At 38.7% G+C, this 17,635-nt stretch overlaps 1 protein-coding gene across 2 annotated transcripts in view; it reads left to right on the top strand.

The window, feature by feature from the left end:
• KCTD8 (potassium channel tetramerization domain containing 8) overlaps nt 1-17,635 on the top strand; it is a 253,325-nt gene that overhangs the window by 168,781 nt on the left and 66,909 nt on the right. Inside the window, exon 2 of one of the 2 annotated variants that reach the window (XR_006334673.1) lies at nt 8,514-8,680. The exons of the other annotated variant lie outside the window; for it this stretch is intronic. The gene's annotated coding sequence lies outside the window, so the exon portion shown is untranslated. The remainder of the gene's footprint in view (nt 1-8,513; nt 8,681-17,635) is intronic. 2 annotated transcript variants of the gene reach the window in all.

Raw genomic sequence — 17,635 nt, 5'->3', positions numbered from 1 at the left:
AACGCACTCCAGTACTCTTGCCTGGAAAACCCCATGGACAGAGGAGCCTCGTGGGCTACAGTCCGTGGGGTCGCAAACAGTTGGACACGACTGAGCATGCATTCACTAGGAGGCTAGAAGGTGAGGTCTCCTTGTGAAGAGGAAAAGTTAAAAGTTTGCACCACCTGCTCATTCTGCCTCTGTGACTCAGCTTGCTCCTTGCAAAGTCTGTCGTGTAGGTCACGTCGTCTTGGAAAGTGGGGACTTAACAACACTAGGAACTGGGGCTTATCTCACTCACCCTTGTCCTGCTGTTTGCAGTTGCCCAGCCCCGGAAAACCTGCTTAATCTGCCTGTCCTTGTAAAGGTCAGGCATCCCCCTCCCCATCTTGACTGCTGTTTCTGCGGGCACGAAGCCTCTTAGTTTAAACCAGCCTGTCAGCAGCTAGCATTGCCCACAATAGTAGGTCTATAAAAACTCTGTAACCCCTTTGTTCGGGGCTCAGAGCTTGGCGTGCTAACTCCTCTGGGCAGGCAGGTGTAATAAACCTGAGTTCTCCAACTCTCCGAGTGTGGCTTCTGAGTCTGGTGCTTGGTTTCTTGATTACTGGTTTCTGCAACACTTTCATTACTCCACGGAGGGAGGCGTGTATTTGAAATGACTTATTAAGCCTATATGTGCTGTGCTTAGTCACCCAGTCATGTCCGACTCTTTGCAACCCCGTGGAGTGGGGATCTTCCCAGCCCAGGGACTGAACCCACGTCTCCCGCGTTGCAGGTGGATTCTTCACCATCTGAACCACCAGAGAAGCCCAAGAATACTGGAGTGGGGCGCCTATCCCTTCTCCAGGGGATCTTCTCGACCCAGCGTCTTCTATATCGCAAGCGCATTCTTTACCAGCTTAGCTGCCAGGGAACCTATTAAGCCTATCTCTCTCTAAAGCCAGTACTATAAAATCTCTGTTACTGTCTCAATATTTGGGGCACTTGTTAAATTTTATTAAAGTCATCTCTGCAGTTAAACAGGAGGATTACAGGGAGTTTTAACACTGGTAGCTAGATCAGGAAGAGTTTCACAATCTTTTCCAGTTTAAAGAGTAAGCTGAATAAGACTTTCTGTCTTGCTGCCTATTTACATGATTTCAAACAACAGAAAAACTTTCACAAAGAAACAAAGTTTTTAGTTGGCAACAAACTATATTTTTCTCTTCAGACTTTAATATGGCTTTTAATAAACATAACACTGAGGATCCAAATTAACATCTGTTCATTGTAACAAGATAATTATAAAGTATATTATCATAATAGCATTTTTGAATATTATTGATCATGTTTATCATTTTACAAACATGAATTATTTGACATAACTTCTAATGTTGGGTTTGTCCTGTCATGCTTATATTTTGCTTTTAGCACTGTTATTTCTTAACATACATATGTCCCAAGAGAATTTTTCAATAATCAGTGGAAAAAAATAAGAAATGATCATGTGTGAACTATCCTGGCATTTCAGTTTGTAAGATTTTTTTTTTTTTGAGTTCAGAACAGTTTTGACTCTTTTTCCTTAAAGTCTTCATCTTTATCCCACATGGTTCAGTGATTGGACTGAGAGACCCATTTTCAACCTTTTATAAGACTTCTAATTCATATTCCAAACCTCTGCACTCTTTCAGTCATGAAAAATTCATTGAAGTTTTACAATGCTAACATTGAAAATATCTTAGTTGTTTTCTCATAGAAAATATTTATGTAGCAGTCTGTTAATATACATACGACAAATAAATACACATGCCTTTTTTTTCTATAAATTGCTACTATAAGAGTAAGTTTTTAAATTCAAATGGATAGCTAGCACCCTTTCAACATACTTATTTTTTACCTGTATAATGGCATAGTGGAGAAAATGATGAATTATATATGCCATATGGAAAGAATGTCACCTTCTGAATATTTATGAATATTTGATGTTTTAAAAATTGGGAAGTATTTCTTTTTAGGACAGAAGCCATTGAAGAAATGAACTGTCATATAACATTCAGAATTCTTTAGGCAGATTTGTGTTTTGTCTATCATGCTTCCATTTCCCAATTTTGTTGTTAGGTTCCTAACTCTTCAAGTAAAATAAGAGATTTGTGGTTCTTCATATATGATGTGACTCATAAATGAAGAGGGATAATCTTCTCTATAAGAACAATTTACTCTCCCATTTCAGAGATATCAAAAGTGCTGGCCCTACTAAATGATTACAGTGAGTAAAGGAATTTGAGTTTTTATATTTGAAGAATTTTTGATTTTCTGTTTTGCTGGTACTGCAGTAAAAACTAGATTTCCGTAGTTCCAATCATCTGTGCCTAGTTGAGAGCAGAGACCATGCGTGTCTCACTCACCATTACGTCCCCTGTGCTCGATGCGTGCTTAACATGAAAATGGATCTGTTGAATTAAGGTGTGAATTAAAATGCACAATGGTATGTAACCTATGTTACCATGAATGCGATTTATATGCACACACTCCACATATGTATGTGAGCTTATGGTAACACAAATTCTTCAAGAATTTATAAAGTGTTAATTTCATATACTAATTATCTAAAACATTATCCTATATAGAGTATCATTTTTTAAAGAATGAAGGTAGATGGGAATACTCTTTATTCTAGACATATTTTAAGAATCTGATGATTCAAGTTTCCTCAGGTTCATAAAGAGCTTCATTTTGAATTGTCATTGTACATTACTTTAAACATGAATATGAGATGGGAAAATTTATGCTGATCCTATAATATATTCTAGAAGGAGCTAAAATTTCTTTTTAGTTTGACTTATTTGTTCATTTGTCTTTCTGGAAGACTTTGTGGGGAATAATGTTCTTGTTACTTTTTGTGAGGTTTCTTTTGAAGCTTATGGAGAGTCACTCTCTGTGTATGTTTATTATATTCAACTATATTATCCTTCCAGTATTTGACAGATATTTACCAAAAGCAGCAGTTACCTATGGCTCAGCCTAACATATGTCCATGTAAGTGATACAGTGGGTGTTTATCAGTGGACATTACTATTACATTTGGGCACTCAGCGTGGGTCTTTTTACTGCATTCTGACAACAACCCCCATGAGGTATAGCTAATTATGTTACCTTTATTTGATAGAGGGATTAACATACTCAGTGAACTGTGGCATTGGGAGTTGAACATTAGAAGTTGTAATCTGAACATGTACACTCATATTATTTTGTTTCTGTCTCCCACAACAAAACTATTATTCACAAATTAATTATCTGATGTACTCAGTATATTCCTTTCATGATTGATTACTATTCATTAAGTTGAATATTCTTACCTGTAATGGTAAGAACCCAAAGGACTAGAATTCTGTGTAAATATTGATTGAGGATGAAATCCAAATGAAGGGCTTTGAAGTGCCTTTACTTCTTCTGACAAGCAATAATGGTTATAATAAATTAAAAATTTAATCAATAGTATAAGTGCATATACTTGTATAACTTGCTGTTACTCTTTATGGATTTTAACCTCAATTTAGCTCCAAAGTTTGTGCCTTATAAAATATAAAGTCTCCAGACTTTTTAATTTAATATAGGTACTGTGATGAGGCTTGACAAACACCCTAATATGAAGTAAATAAGAAAATTTAACACTGACTTTTGGGAGTCCTAATAATTGGTTAAGATTTTAGATTGGTTAAATAATAAAGGGACCAAATACTGAAGCTTGGCTCACATCCAGGGGTTAAGCTTTGAGTAAGTTTCAATTTTGAACTTAAACAGCAAAAAGGAGTTGCTCCTCTTTATTATTTTCTAATAGAGATAATAATAATAAAAATATTTACTTAGTGCTTAAAATATTCTAGATGCTTTTTCAATCGCTTAAGCTCCATGATAACCCTTTGAGATAGAAACTAGTATTATCCCAGTTTTGTTTCTTAGGGGTTTATATTTTTTATTTTTAAATTGACAACATAACTAACTTACAGTATTGTGTTAATTTCAGGTGTGTACCACACAGTGATTTATTTATATATATTCTTTTTCAGATTATTTTCCCTTATAAGTTGTTAGAAAATATTGAGTATGATTCCCTGGGCAGTACAGTAGGTCTTTGTAGGTTTTCTCTTTCATGTAGTGGTGTGAATATATTAATCCCATCCATCTAAGCTATTTGCAACAATTAGTTTGTTTTCTGTGTCTGTGGGTCTAGTTCTGTTTGGTAAATAAATTCATTTGTATTTTTTTTTTCAGATTCCACATCTAAGGAGTATCATATGATACTTGTCTTTCTGTCTGGTGTACCTCATTTAGAGTGTGGTAATCTCTAGGCCGATTCCTGTTCCAGCAAATGGCATAATTTCCTTCTTTTGTGCCTGGGTGTAGGACTACAGGATCATATGGTGACTCTATTTTTAGTGTTTAAAAGACACTCTGTACTGTTCTCCATACAGGCGGTCCCAGTTCACAGTCCCACCAACGGTGTAGGAGGGTTCCCTGCTCTCCACTCTCTCCAGAATTCATTATTTGCTGACATTTTATGATGGCATTCTGACCAGAGTGAGGTGATACCTCATTGTAGTTTTGATTTGATCTTATCCCAGTTTTATAGATGAGAAAATATAGGCAAAAGCAGGTAAATGACTGCTCTGAATTGTTGTTTTGGGGACACGGTGAATTGTGGCAATTACTTGGAAACAGTGGGCGAGACTGGAGACTGTTTCTTGAAAGAAGGAAAAGTTGTCAATTGAAATCACACTGTCAGAGACACAGGGAGCTTTTCTCCAATTGGCTTCAGTTTCTGCTAAGGAAGCGAGTGAGACTGCATTTGGATATTGTAAGCAAGTGCGCTGATGGATAGATGACTTTACTTCCTGTCTTGGTAGTAGATTCAATTTCTTATGACATTTGAAGGCCATTGATCAGGAATGCATTTTAAGGCATTGGTAATCTTAATGTCTGTGTGTCTTAGTTGTTCAGTTGTATCTGACTCATGGTGACCCCGTTGATTGTAGCCCACCAGGCTCCTCTGTCCATGGAATTCTCCAGGCAAGAATACTGGAATGGATAGCCATTTCCTTCTCCAGGGGATCTTCCTGACCCAGGGATTGAACCCGGGTCTCCTGCGTTGCAGGCAGATTCTTTATCATCAAAGCTGTCAGGGAAGCCCAGTAGTCTTGATGGGACTTTTCAGTATTTGTAAGCCATTTCCCCCAGACTGATTATTGCCTTTCTTTCTCATCCCTTTCCTTTTTCTTTCCTTCTAGTTTTACTACTCTTTTCTTTCTAATATCAGAGTAAAATAAAATATTTAATTGTATGTTAATCCATCTGTAGTCAGTAAGGATTGTTTGTTGTTGTTTATTTGCTAAGCTGCGTCCAACTGTTTTGCGACTTCATGGACTGTAACCCACCAGGCTCCTCTGTCCATGGAATTCTCCAGGCAAGAATGCTAGAGTGGGTTGCCATTTCCTTCTCCAGGGGATCTTCCCAACCCAGGGGTAGAACCCACCTCTCCTGCATTGGCAGGTCGATTCTTTCCTACTGAGCCCCTAGGGAAGTAAGGATACACAGTGTGTATACCTGGGCCCAAAAGGCTTGGTGCTACAGCAAACAAGAAGTAGCCACGTTTAGGGTCCAAACATCAGTGCGTTCACACAGAGGCAACTCCATTGATACTGATTTGAGGCCATGACAACACTGGCATTCCTTTATTCTCTTTGAAAGAATCTAGAGATACAAGCATGGTTCATGAATCTGTATTCTTTGAAAAATAAAACTTCAACTTCTCATCTACTTAGATTTTCAATGTATAAGCTCATGTTTGATATAGGGAAAGAAGCAGGTTTTCATGTTATTTGTTATGCCTAAAATGTGACAAAAAAGAGATTATCAAAATATGGACCTAAAGAAAAAGTACCAGGCTCTTTCTATTGCTGCAGTGGCAGAAGAAAGAGCGTATCAGGGTGAAATTTAGAATTGTTACGGACAGAGTGAAAACAATTATACAAAATCTCCTACAGCTAGCAGCCTCCTGCCCAAAACCCATCTCTTGTTATGGTAATTGAATGAATTTCATTTTAACAGCTATTCTACTTTGCTCAAGTTTTCTTAGAAACTAAACTATAAGGAAGTCTTGCTTTGAAGTTTGAAAGACACCCTTGAGAATTTTGAATATTAATTTTTGAACAAGCTGTTACACTTTAAATTGAGAATAAAATACCAGACCATGGTTCATCATTCTACTTGTGTACAACCCTTATCTCACTTTCTTAAAATGTTTTAAAAACCCCAAAGGGGAAACTGTAATGATTATAGAAATCATTTTCTTGTAGAGCTTTATCAGTTGTTTTTATCTACCATAAGACATTGACAAAAACAATGACTCAAATAAAATTTAATGCACACTTTCTAGATGTTTATCATTAAAAGCAAAATAAAATCACTCAGTAACATTAATGTAAAGAATGAATGCCTTTTTTACCCTAAGGCACAAGTGACTTGGGCTTCCCTGGTAGCTCAGCTGGTAAAGAATCCACCTGCAATGCAGGAGACCCCAGTTCGATCCCTGGGTTGGGATGAGCCCTTGGAGAAGGGATAGGCTACCCACTCCAGTATTCTTGGACTTCCCTGGTGGGTCAGATGGTAAAGAATCTGCCTGCAGTGCAGGAGACTTGGGTTCGATCCCTGGGTTGGGAAATTCCCCTGGAGGAAGGCATAGCCACCCACTCCAATATTTTTCCCTGGAGAATCCCCATGGACAGAAGAGCCTGGAGGGCTACAGTCCATGAGGTTGCAAAGAGTCGGACACAACCGAGCGACTAAGCGCAGCATGCCAGTGACTTCCTGTAAGATGCATTTGCCCTTAAGTAAGCAATGTCTTCATGTGATAAGTGTGAATTCTGTCTCTTAGATTTTTCAGAGATACTATTCTTGCAGTTATTCCTTCTCTCTTCTTTATCGTCAGTTATCCCTTCTCTTCTCTTCTAGATCATTGATAGATGATTGAATAGATGGATATTCTGACCTTATGGTGGTGATGGTGGTTTAGTTGCTATCATATCTGACTCTTGCAACCCTGTAAAATGTAGTCGGTCAGGCTTCTCTGTCCATGGGATTTCTCAGGGAAAAATACGGGAGTGGGTTACCATTTCCTTCTCCAGGGGATCTTCCTGACCCAGGGATCGAACCTGGGGGTCCTGCATCACTGGTGGTCTCCTGCATTGCAGGCAGATTCTTGACTGACTGAGCCACCAGGGAAGCCCTTTTCTTATATCCTTCTTGGAAGCAATGCTCCATTTGTTCTGCCTAAGAGAAAAATACTTTGAAATCTGTACTTGCTTGTCTTCCGTTCTTTCTTCTTCCACATCACTACACTGAAAGTCTCGTCAAGAACTTGTCAAAGTCAAACCCAGTGGACACTGGTGCACAACTTATTCTTTCAGAAGCATTTGAAAGAACTGTTCACTTTTGTTTTATCTTTAAGTACTTTCTTCCCTTGGTTTCTAGGACACTGTACGCTCCCAGCCTTTCTATCTCAGTATAAGCCAGTCTCTGTTACTGGCTTATTTTCCAATGTCAAGATTTTTCCAAGTGCTCTAGGGCTCTAGAATTCAGTTCTGAGACCTCTGCTCTTTTCTATTTATACCAGTTTCTTTGGTGACCTCATCCATTCTCATGGTTTTAAATAACATCTGTACTCTCACGATGACTTAATTTTGAATTACAGAACCAAATTTGCAACTGAAACCTAGACTTATATGTTCAGCTTACTTACTGGCATTTTTCTGGATATCTCATAGACATTTCAAATTTAACATTTGATGCTGCTTTTCAACCCTCCTTCTTCTGCAGTATTCCCTGGTTACATGAAGACCACCATTAGTTCACCAGTTACTCAGGTCACAAATCCTAGCACCTTCCTTGAGTCCTCTGCCGTCTTCCTCTTCCATCTCCTATACAAACCAGTAGGAATTCTACTAGTTGTACCTTCAAATGAGAACCCAAATCTTTCCACTTCTAATCCTCAGCACCAAGAACCTGGTCTAAACGTGTGAACTCTTTCATGGTTTAATTCAGTAAGCTCTAACTGGCCTCTCTGCTTCCAGGCTTACTTCACTGAAGTCTGTCCATCACAATGCAGCAAAATGATCCTTTGTAAGACAAAATACATATCGAGTTCCTCACCTGCTCTTGACCTTCTGAGTCCTTGGCCTGTAGGTCATGCCCCATGTCTTCCAGCCTCTTCTGAGTAGCTCTCAAACTCATTTCCCCCACTCTTCCCCTTACTCACTTAGCTACTGCTACGCTGGTCTTTCTGTTTGAAAATTCTAAACATGATGACAGGAACCCCAAGACGTTTTGCTCTTGGGGGATCCTGAGCTGGAGTACCTTCCTTGCAGATGTTTTCATGGTTCAACTCTCACTTTGACCTTTGCTAAAATGACAGCACCTCAAAGGCATTCCCTGGCCGCCCTGTCTTGAGCATCGCCTTTCCTCACTCTTTCCCCTTAACTTGCTTTATTTTTTTGCAGGTGTCTGTGAATCCCTGACGTCGTGGTCTTTATGGCTTTGTTTAGGATTCTGTGGCTGTCTTCCTGCTTGGAAGGCGAGCGCGTGAAGGCAAACGTGCTTTCTGTCTTGCCCAAACCTCAACCCCTCGTGCCTGGAACACAGCAGGTGCTCAGGTCACACGTGCTGAGTAAGTTATTGTTATCACTTGCATGTTCCCCCGCTCTACAACCTCAAGATATTTTCTAATTTTACTCTACTTACTTTTCTACTAATTTCAATTGTTTAATAATTGCTTTTACATTTTAATGTAAGATATTTATTTTTCTTTTGATGATATCTCCATTTTTATGCAACCAGGTTAGCTTTTTCAGAGTTTCAGACACTAGTAATGCATTCCGTTTCTTTTTGGGCTGACTTCCTAACAACTGAATAACTTGTGGAAAGCTGAAGCATATATAGAAATTGAATCTTCCTGTCAAATTTATGCCTAAGATACGGTATTGAGCCTTCCTGTCAAATTTATACCTAAAATATGGAATTGAGCATATGATCAAATGTTAAGAATATTTGATTTAAAACGTTTGGAATAAATATTTAAGAACTTTAGGTGGGGTAGGGGGGTGAGAGAAATCATGAAAAAATATACCTCAAAGAACAGACATAAGGAACAATTTGCCTTTAGATTTTTTTGCTCCTATTAAAATATTCTAGCTCCTATTAAAATATTCTAGCTCCTATTTTTTGCTCCTATTAAAATACACTAGCATACGTGTAAATCTATGGCTGATTCATATCAATGTATGACAAAAAAAAATAAATTAAAAAATAAATAAATAAAAGCTTTCAATACAAAAAAAAAAAAATTAAAAAAAAAATATTCTAGCATTAATGCCTCCAAACTTTTCACAAAAGTAATGGTAAAATTTAGGCAGCTCTTGTGGAAAAAAAATGTTTAGAGAGAGAAGTGGGTATAGATGTGTGTTCAGTTTTTTTCTTTACTCTGAACTTGTTTTAGAAAGAACTATTTGACCAAACAATTATAAGAAACTGGAAGAGGTTACCAAGAAAAACACATTTCCATCTCAAGAGGTTTTGGGGAATAAAGTAGACTGTTACTTTTGGGGATGGCTTAGGTGCTTGAATGTAGGAGGATGAATTAAATAAATCTTAACAATTACTTCCTACTCTATAGAATCTCTATTTCTATAATGACATGGCCTTTTCTACTTGAAAAGGAACTAGAGGCTTTGTTTGGCAAAGTGTTAGTGTGACATGACTTTTTAAATTTTAATTTATTTTTAATTGGGGTGTAGTTGACATACAGTATTATATTAGTTTCAGGTGTTCAACATAATGATATTTACATACAGTGTGACATGTTTACACTTGATTCATAATAGGGACCTGCTGATGATATTTGAGAGATACATAATTTCGAGGTGCAGAAAAGAAGCATGTAATTACCATCTCTCTACTCAAACTGCTACATATAGAAAATCATGTACTGCTACTCTGCAAATAAAACAAAAACAGAACAGATAATACTAAATCAAATACCATCCTTTTAAAATGTTACTTCCCTTCATTTTTGACTGTGCCAGGTCTTCATTGCTGCAGTGCATGAGCCTGCTCGCCGGGCGGCCTGTCCTGCGGAGCGCGGCCCCTGGGGTGTGGGCTTCAGTCCTTGGAGCACCCAGGCTCAGAAGCTGCAATTCCTGGGCTCTGGGGTTGTGTGGCCCACAGGCTTAGCTGCTCTGTGGCCTGTGGGACCTTCCTGGATCAGGGACCGGACCTGTGTCTAATGCACTGGCAAGCAGATTCTTTACCCCTGAGCCATCAGGAAAGCCCCAATACTATTCTTTTTAAAAAACAAACGCCAAAGTTCCTGGAGGCACTATTTTAAATACAGTACAGAGTCTTTAGCTAAAAATTTAAATGCTATTGGTATTTGGGAGTTTTGAAAGGCTGCTTTATCTTCCCCCAGAAGTTTTCTAACTCAGTTTATTAATTATGGAAACCACATATTTAGAAATATTATAAATATATTGGCTCCAAATGGTACAATAATAGTTAATACTGGTGAGTGCTATGTGTCAGGTCACTCACACCAGTTTTCCATTGCAGGTATCATTATTTTTACAATGTTACATATGAAGAAACTGAGATGCAAGGAGGTGAAGAACTTTTCCAAGCTTACACAGTTTGTAAGTTGTATCCACATACTGTAGCTAGAGAGAGCCACACTTTAGAACATGTGACTCATGTGTTAATTATCAAAGACCATCCATAATCATTTTAGGTTTAAGGCAGAGGAGCCAGTGTGAAAATTGAGGGAGGTATTATCCAGGGAAATGTTTTAAATATCCTCTTTGGGTTTCTAGGAGAGCGGTCTTATTCAGGTTACTTGAAGCTTGGGATATTTTGCGATAAAGACATATGGGACATTAAGGGAGTGAAATCAGCTTAGTTTGCAAATATATGGATAACCACACAACCAAAAATTATGGACCCTCACAGATACTCCAGCTGGGCTTCGGAAAGAGGAAATGCGGTTCGGTTTTGGATTTTACCTCTTCTCTGCCCAAATTCATGAATGTATGAAACCCTTCCCTAGTACTTTGCTTTAAAAAAAGTCTTTATTGAGATAATTTACATATCATAAAATACCCCCATTTCAGGAATAAAATTTAATATATTTTTAGGTATATGGAAAGAACTAACCAACCATCAGCGCAATCTATGGTTAGAACATTTTGATCACTCCTGAAATAACCCCATACCTGTTAGCACTCACTTCTTACCCTCCTCTCTCTCAGCACTGGTTAGCTACTAGTCTATTTTATCTCTCTATAGATTTGCCTGTTCTGGACATTTCATATCAGTGCATTTATACAATAAATGGTCGTTTATGAAGGTTCTTCTGCTTAGCGTAATGTTGTCAAGTTCCATCCATGTTGTAGCATGCATCAGTACTTCATTGCTTTTTATAGCAGAGTAACATTTCAGTGTATAAATGTACACATTTTGTTTATACATTGATTTTATGGACATTTAGGCTGTTTACACTTGGCAGCTGTGAGTAATGCTGCTATGAACGTTTATGTACATGTTTTTGGTCAACGTGTTTTCGTCTCAGTTGCATATTTACCTAGGAATGGAACTGTGGATCATATGGTGAATCTGTGTTTGGCAATTTAGTAAATGCCGAGCTGTTTTTCAAAGTGACTAGGAATGAATTCTCACTAGGGATGAATGACTGTTCCTCTTCTTGTGCAACCTTGTTAACACATATTATAGTCTGACTTTTGACTAAAGCTATCTTAGTGGATGTGAAGTGGTATTTCATTGTCATTTTAATTTGCATTTTACATTTCCTTGTTGGCTTACTAGTAAAGAATCCACCTGCCAATGCAAGAGACGTGGATTTGACTCCCAGGTCAGGAAGATCCCGTGGAAAAGAAAATGTCAACCCACTCCAGTATTCTTGCCTGGAGGATCCCCTAGACAGAGGAGCCTGGTGGGCTACAGTACTTGGGGTTACAAAAGAGTTAAACATAACTTAGTGACTAACCAATAATGACTAATGATGTTGAGCATCTTTTCCATGTGCTTATTGATCATTTGTTTTGCAGAAATTGTCTATTCAGATCCTTCACTCATTTTTAATTGGGTTCCTTGCCTTTTTACTATAGAAATCATTATATACTGGATACAAGTGCCTTTCAGACACAAGATTTGCAAATATTTGTTTCCCATTCTGCAACCGTGCTCTGCTCCCCACGTGACAGCATATCCTTTTTCATCTACTGCTCTAGCTGACCCCTCCTAAGACTCTCCTCCTTCTATCTGTTGGTTTCTGCTTACTCCAGATTAATAACCTTTTTTTGGTTCATGTATCTTGGCTCCCTCTGTCTCATAGTCACTGCTTGCTTGTCTTTTTCTGCATGTTCTCGATTTCTGATTTTAGTCTCTTGGTCTCAAATTTACAAATCCCTTGAAAGAGTTTCTAAGATTGGCTGTCTGTGATCTAGGGGCCCTTTCTGGTTCAGTCCCCTGTCCCTGAGGTGATTGTTGGCTCATGTGAATGAACTGGCCTGGCAGGGTTCCTTGAGCAAAAGCTGGGGTAGGTGGTTTTCTTGAGGAACGGTCCTGTGCTGTGTAGACTCCTAATGCGTCACTGAATGCACCACAGTGATGGGTGATAGAGGCAGATGCCAGACTTCACTACGTCATTTCATCAAGTGGACAGAGAATTACCAAGTTTATGCCTTGTCTGCTTCTAGTGTCAGAACTCAAACTGAGAAATTTACGTCTAAATCACCTAAGGTAGTGGTCTTTGCTTGATTCTGTCAGGTTGTGTTAATAATTCCAGGCTTGTTTGCATTAATAGTTAGCATGTAGTGTTGTTCAGTCACCCAGTCCGACTCTTCACGACCCCGTGGACTGCAGCACGCCAGGCCTCCCTGTCCCTCACGGTCTCCCGGAGTTTACCCAAGTTCATGTCCACTGCATCAGTGATGCCATCCAGCCATCTCATCTTCTGTGGCCCTCGACTCCTGCCTTCAGTCTTTCCTAGCATCATGGTCTTTTCCAATGAGTCGGCTCTTTGCATCAGGTGGCCAATGTATTGAAGCTTCAGGATCAGTCCTTCCAATTGCTTTAGTATAGATGATGTATACTGTGATACAGATGATGTACAATGATAATATGTCTATAAGTAAGGAGATTTCATACATGTATACACATATGAAGTATATTTATATACATATATATATATCTGAATTTAGTAAATCTTCATTGTTTTAAGTTCCAGTTCAAATCTTTTTATATCAAATAGTCCAAATAGTCCCTTAAACTTAAAATCTTTAAATGAATCAAAGAGATATCATAGCATTAATATATTTGTATCCCTGAATCATAAATTACCTTTCTTTTAAAAATTCGATTTAGTTGAGGGCAAAGATTTTTAACTCATTTTTGTTAATAAGATAATCCCCTTCCCCTTCTTAAAACAGCACTTTGTATCCAATAGGCAACTCAAAGGTTATTACATTTAACTAAAAGAAGTAGTGAACTACAAGGAATTTAGGAAGGCACAATTTAGGAAGGTATCTTTCTTCCTATTGAAGGTGAGTTTACCCATGGCTATCAATAGCCTATCTAGTTACTTGGATCTTTAAAAACTAGGTATTCAGGTCAATGGGTCAAAACGTTTATACCTTGATAGTGGAATCCTTTTCCTTTATGTAAAGGTAAAGAGGAAAAGTATAGGCCTGTCCAGTACAACTGTCTTTTAGAACCTGGGTTATGGTCGCCTTGCATCCTCATCCGTCTACTCTCTGAGCACACAGCTGCTGCTACTGGTGACGGCAGCGTGCCTAGCAGGGAGAAGTAGCCCAGAAGGGTCCAGGGAATTGAAGACATCTAACTAGAAGTGGCTGCAGCTGAAAGTGTGGCCTATATTAATATTCTAGTCTCAGTAGGGACATTGGAAGAAATAATTAGAAAGGAAAATATTGCCATTGTGTCAGCATTGGGAAAATATTTTTCCTCTGTGTATTTCAATTAGCTATTCAATTAAATATGCATGGCCTTGTGACAGTGCTCTGGGGAAAGCCCCAGCCCCAGGCTAGGCCTCCAGGCCTTGAGAGAACATTTCAGTGTTTAAATAAGACCCCAAAAAGACCTTCATTAATATTTTTGGTATATCTTTTAAAATTTCCATAGGTTTTAATCTTCCCTATTGTTGATCAAAAGAAATTTCTGGGTCACATTTTAAATTTACATTTTAACTTTCTATTGATATCAAGTACAGAAAAGTTTGTGGATTTTCACAAACTGCGCCATGGTATAGCCATCAGCCAGACTAAGTAAGAAACATTAACACACCCAGACACACCTCTTTGTATCCCACACAGACTCTGTGCTGCCTCCAGGCATAGTAGCCACTATTTACATTTCTATTAATTTTTAAATTGTATGTAAATTGGATTGGGCAGCATTTACTTTTATGTATTGAGCCTCTTTATCAATATTGTTTGTGACATTTTCCATATTATTTCATGTATTTATAAGTGGTTTACTCTCATCACTACATAGTATCCCCCTGTGTGAATATATTACAAACAGTACAAGGATGATTAAGAATACAAACTGCTCACCATGACAGTTAAGATGGTGTTTTTTTCTCTCTCTCTCTTTTTTTTTTATTAGTTGGAGGCTAATTACTTCACAACATTTCAGTGGGTTTTGTCATACATTGATATGAATCAGCCATAGATTTATCTCTCTCTTTTTTTTAATTTTTTTTATTTTTATTAGTTGGAGGCTAATTACTTCACAACATTTCAGTGGGTTTTGTCATACATTGACATGAATCAGCCATAGATTTACACGTATTCCCCATCCCGATCCCCCCTCCCACCTCCCTCTCCACCCGATCCCTCTGGGTCTTCCCAGTGCACCAGGCTGGAGCACTTGTCTCATGCATCCCACCTGGGCTGGAGATCTGTTTCACCATAGATAATATACATGCTGTTCTTTCGAAACATCCCAACCTCACCTTCTCCCACAGAGTCCAAAAGTCTGTTCTGTACATCTGTGTCTCTTTTTCTGTTTTGCGTATAGGGTTATCATTACCATCTTTCTAAATTCCATATATATGCGTTAGTATACTGTATTGGTCTTTATCTTTCTGGCTTACTTCACTCTGTATAATGGGCTCCAGTTTCATCCCATCTCATTAGAACTGATTCAAATGAATTCTTTTTAATGGCTGAGTAATATTCCATGGTGTATATGTACCACAGCTTCCTTATCCATTCATCTGCTGATGGGCATCTAGGTTGCTTCCATGTCCTGGCTATTATAAACAGTGCTGTGATGAACACTGGGGTGCACGTGTCTCTTTCAGATCTGGTTTCCTCGGTGTGTATGCCCAGAAGTGGGATTGCTGGGTCACATGGCAGTTCTATTTCCAGTTTTTTAAAGAATCTCCACACTGTTCTCCATAGTGGCTGTACTAGTTTGCATTCCCACCAACAGTGTAAGATGGTTCCCTTTTCTCCACAAGGATGGTGTTTTATTTTTGTGTCTGGGCTGTAGGACATATATATGGTGGTGGTTTAGTTGCTAAGTCGTGTCTGACTCTTGCGACCCCATGGTCTGTAGCCCGCCAGGCTCCTCTGTCCATGGGATTCTCCAGGCAAGAATACTGGAGTGGGTTGCCATTTCCTTCTCCATGGATCTTCCCAACACGGGAATCGAACCCAGGTCTTCTGCATTGCAGGCAGATGATCTACCAACTGAGCTATGATATATACACTCAATGGACACAGTGAAGGGCAGGGAAGCCTGGCGTGCTGCAGTCCACGGGTCGCCATGAGTAAGATACCACTTTGCAACTGAACAGCAATATATATACGTATTCACTGCACTTACAGAGGTTTCAAGTTTCATCTCCTCAACATGAAAATTATTTCTGGCATGGTGAAACCTCTAGGACACTGGCAAAAATTAGTACAAAATTGCTTAGGAGGGACTCCCCCCCAAATTATAAAATATTCCTACATAGAGGTAATAAGCACACATAAATAAGAGCTCAAAATGATTTTGTCTCTAACCATGACAGAGGAAATGGGACCAGATTTCCCCTCCCACCATAACAGCTACAAAACTGGACAAGATAATTTAACAAAACTGTCTCCAGACATTGGACTATAGGCAGGGAGGCTGAGATTCTTGAGATAGATGTGAAGCAAACTTCGTATTTACTCAGGATCTCTGTATGGGAGTACTTTCTTCACCACAATGAAGAGAAGAAGCACGCAAGTTGAGAGGTAACTTGTGGAACTGAGAGGTGATGGGCCAGAATTTAAGGCTGCTAAATTGTTTGAAATTTTCAGAAGAGAATTGGAGAAGAGAAGCTTTGTCTTGGGAGGAACTGCTCTGTGATAATGTAGGGGGTGGGATGGGATTGGAGGTGGGAGGAGGTTCAAGAGAGAGGAGACATACCTAAACCTGTGACTGATTCATGTTGATATGTGACAGAAACAAACAGAATATTGTAATGCAATCATCTTCCAATTAAAAATAAATAAATATATTAGGGAAGAAAAGGCATCTGTGTTGGTGTTCACCACAGACCCTTGGCCTCAGGCTGGGCTGTGCAGCTGCTGGGTAAGTCTCAAATACATCTAGCAAGGACTAGGTGCTACAGTCTGGGACTGGATGCAGGCATCAGAGCTCAAACAGAACAAGGAGTCATTGGCATCTGGATTCTAAGACCATGTTTTCCTATCAGGACCTTGAATTTGATTTTTCTCTTAAGACCATTACTTCTTTTGAAAATTGCTGGATAAGACTGGAATTAGAAACAGTTTTATATTTGCAAGCCTTGGGCTGGAAATATTTCCTCTAGATTCTGATTAATAATGGAATGACTTATTATTTAGTTCATCTGTCTCTCTCTAAGCTGTAGCATTTACAGCTAAAAGAAACAGTATCTTCACAATTCTGCATGGAGATCTTCTTAGCCAATCCACAAATTCTTAGATATGTTTTTATGTTAATGTAGGTGATAATGTTGCCACATTTCCCACTACTGCATAACAGTCTATCTTCTTTACTCCATGCAGTAAAATTTCTTCACTGTCCTTCCACTATTCCCTGTTTCTTCAAAGCCCTTCTAGCTTCTGCTCATCACCAATAGCTCATATTTTAGGGTTTTACTGTGGCCTCACCCCACGTGCAGAATTCTGTTTTGACTACTTTTTGCTACCTAACAAAAGCTCTGAAAACAAAAATAATTCATTTTTTTAATCTCATGAATTTCTGGTTTGACCAAGTAGTTATTTCATTGGTCTCATTTGGTGTCAGTAATGTGGCTGAAATCAGAGGGCTGTCGAGCTAAAGGAGCCAAGATGACTTCACTCACATGTTTGGAGAATTAGAAAACTGACAAAGAAATGGTGCTGTCTCTGTGGGCTGACTACGAGGGTAGCTTTTGTTTTTCATAACATTTAGATTTCAAGAGTAAAAAAGGTATAAGATAGAAGCTGTGAGCCCTCTTAAATGCTGGGTCTAGAACTGGCATGACATCACTCTCAGCATGTTCTACTGGGTTCCGTTTGGCAGAACCAGC

The sequence above is a fragment of the Cervus elaphus genome, chromosome 17 (assembly GCF_910594005.1).
Source record: "Cervus elaphus chromosome 17, mCerEla1.1, whole genome shotgun sequence".
NCBI classification, from domain to species: domain Eukaryota; kingdom Metazoa; phylum Chordata; class Mammalia; order Artiodactyla; family Cervidae; genus Cervus; species Cervus elaphus.
Note: the sequence above shows the minus strand (reverse complement) of the source record. Positions and strands in the feature narration are given on the sequence as shown.